Source organism: Phytophthora infestans, genomic scaffold, assembly GCF_000142945.1.
Source record: "Phytophthora infestans T30-4 supercont1.29 genomic scaffold, whole genome shotgun sequence".
Taxonomy (NCBI): Eukaryota; Oomycota; class Peronosporomycetes; order Peronosporales; family Peronosporaceae; genus Phytophthora; species Phytophthora infestans.
The window spans coordinates 1,784,862-1,788,171 of record NW_003303730.1 but is presented as its reverse complement, the minus strand read 5'-3'; positions in this window follow the sequence as shown (position 1 = coordinate 1,788,171).

Below are 3,310 nucleotides of genomic sequence, written 5' to 3'. Positions count from 1 at the left end.
TCGGGGGGGGGCATGCCCCCCCAAAAAAGGGCCTGCCCCCTTCCCTGCCGAGAGGTAGGCTTATATCTCTCCAGTGCCATCCGCTCGAGCGCTTCCCGCCTCTGTTTGACGGTGTAATTGGTTTGGCGACGAAGTGCATCCATCGTTTCACAGCCATAAGCGAATATGGCGCTCACATGGCGTGCTGTCCATCTATTTTTTTAAAACGCATTAATTGGTTTAAATTGAAGCAGCCCTTTATTTTTACTTAAATCCAGATTTGCACTTGGAGGGGGGGTCAAGTTTGTGTGTGTGTGTGTGTGTGGGGGGGGGGGTAGTTCATCGTCGTTGTTTGTACAGGGCAAACATAAACAAAAAAGCTGGCCTAGCTTAGGTAAACTTGGATACTGTGGATTATTTAACATTAGGAGCTGTCCTGAATTCACATTAAATGACATTTGTTTAGTCTACAACATGTACAGATAGCCTCGCTTTTCAAATTACACCGCTACATCCAGTAATTGGTAGCCGGACAGCTCAGAAAATCGTATTGTGGCATGGTAAATGTAAGAACTCTCTAGGTAAAACATTCATTACAATTTAGCAGGCCAAGTTCACCTCGCCTGCTCAAGAACAAATCGCTGAATTAAGAGCAAATCGCCGCATTATAAACAACTCGCCGGATCAAGATAAAATGACCGCATCATAAACAACTTACTGTATCAAGAACAATTTGCTGGGATCAAGAACAGCTCACTCTGCACATGTATAGAGTTATGAATATCGTCGCTAGTAGTATAGTTGTGAGCTCACGGCTGGCTATGGCAGGTCACAGTTACTGAACAAATTCACAAGTATCAGTACATCTGACGCAATTGTACTTATATGTGCTAGTACCGTAGCTGCTATTTGTGTGCAGAGATGCATTGGTAGGAATAACTCGTCAGATTAAAAATAACTTACTCTTCCGGGTCAACGTAAACTCGCGTGGAATATGGTGGTGTACGATCAGCTATCCTAAACGTACTGGACAGTATATTATCATTAAAACCCAAGGTTGATGCTGATGGTGCTGAGGACTCGCATTACAATGCGCTGAAAATTACTCCACAATTCCAAGACGCCACATTTCTTATATGCTTTTTCCATGTGCTGTAAAGCGTGAACAAGCGGACACGTCAATTGAGCGATGAAGTTGGGGCAATGGTATAAAAGGGCATTATCACAATGCAGTTTTCGGCCAATCTTTTGGAGTAGCACAACATCCGCGATACGATTTTGGCACAGTGGAAACAAGTACCCGTGCTGAAATTTTTCGCGGCATACTTTGAAAAACAGTGGATTGGCAGGCCTTTTATACACCAACATGATATGCAGCATCGAATAAACCCTGCGAAGCTTTCAATGCAAGGGTTAAACGGCACATTATGCGGCAAATGTTTGACACAACTCGTTTGCTGTGAAGGATAGTTTTTATCGTTATAGTCGTGACGACGGACAAGCACAAACCAATGTCTACGTGTGGCAATCCACCGTCGACACTGCTTAACACGGCTAAACGGCTTGTGCATAGAAGATATCTTGCGTTATACGAGACCGCAAACGTGGAGGTCGTGCGGGTTGTACAGCTAAAAACATCGAGACAAAAGTCTCACCAGCTGAATGTAGCCGCCAATCGAGCGTTCGCGGGCTGTCTGTGTAACGGGGCTACATGGTGTGGAGCACACAGGGGTACGAAGTACCCGGAGAGTTTACAAACTCTCAGTACATAAGTTGGAGAGTTAACAAGGTCTCTCAGTACGTTGGCTGAAAGCCACACGTTATGCATTTGATTTGGTTTAACTATGCTAGATAGGTAAAGAGATACATTTACCTCTAGGCGGCTTGGCCGCAATAATAGTAAATAAAACACTTCTGGTTTTGAAGCATAAAAGTTAAGGTGTTAACTTTGAGCCCTGGTCTTGGGCTGTAAGTGTCCTTTGGATAAGGAACTTAGTATCAGTGACTCTTTGAGTCGAACGTCTTCCTCTGACGCTAAAGCTACGGCAGCCCCGCTGCACTTGGTAGCACTTGTAGGTTGACTTTATCCTCTGCGAGGATGGAACACCCCGTGTTCGCGAATTTGCCCCCGGCGCAGCAGGACGCGCTTACTAAGCTTATGGCCTTGCTTGGCCCGGAGGGCGTGGCTCATCTTGCATCGCAAGGTCCAGAGGCGGTCACTGCCAGGCTGGAATCGTTCTCCCGCTACGAGAACGCGCTCTTGGAGCATGTCCAAGAGAAGATGAGCGCCGCAACGGCGGCGGCGTCGATGACGCGTGAAGAGTCTATGAGACTGAAACCGCTCATGGTGAGCGTAAAAACCTTCGAGGGGAAGGATGGAGAGAATCTCCTTCTCTGGACCCGTGAGGTCGAGATGGCCATGGGATCGGCCCTGCTCCAGTCTGAGCATCAGCGCGTGGCGCTGGCTATCTCCAGGCTTGGAGGTCGCGCTCGCGAATGGGCACTAACGTGCGGCACGTCTGTTGACGCTGCATTTCCCACTTGGGATCAGCTGAAGCAACAGCTTTCGCGCGTGTTCGCGCCGCCTAATCAGGCGTACCGTATCCGGTCAAAGTTCCTTGCTACCCGCCAGGGTAAGAAGGATTTATTGGACTATGTCCAAGAGTTGAGAACTCTTATCGCCGGAATGGCGGCGGACCCTCTTCCGGAACTGGTCAGCGTGACCGTGTTCATGGAGGGACTTCGTGTGAGCGCAGCTCGAACGGAAGTGTTCCGTGTACACCCTAACTCTTTTGAAGAGGCGGTGGATGTGGCATTGAATGCCGAGCACAACTTCAGGTCGGCGCGACCTGGTTGGAGCGCTGGTAGCGCAAGCTCTTCGAGCGGTCCAGAGCCGATGGACCTCAGCTATGCTGAAGATGAAGAAGCGGAGCTTCTTGCTGCGGAGCAGCGCGCCGGCATCCGCCGATGCTTTGTGTGCAATAGCACTAAGCACTTGAGGGCCTATTGCCCTCTGCGCAAGAAGCGCGAGGCACCGGCGAGCCAACCTCTCCGGGTCATCGCCGGGAAACGGCAACTCCCAGTAGGCGCGGGGCGCCCTACTGGGGAAGAACTGAGTTCTGTTGTGCCTCGAAGAGGTAGAGGACAACGGGGCTCAGCCCCGAAGAGAGCTGAGCTCTCTTACGAGAAGAGTGTGTGCAAGCCGGGCTTGCTGCTCGTTCAAGCGAACGTGAAGGGCTTTGCAAAGCCATGGAAGAGTCTTGATTGACTCGGGAGCCTCGGGCAACTACGCCCGTCGCTCCACCCTGGAAAGGAGTCAGCTGTATGCTGA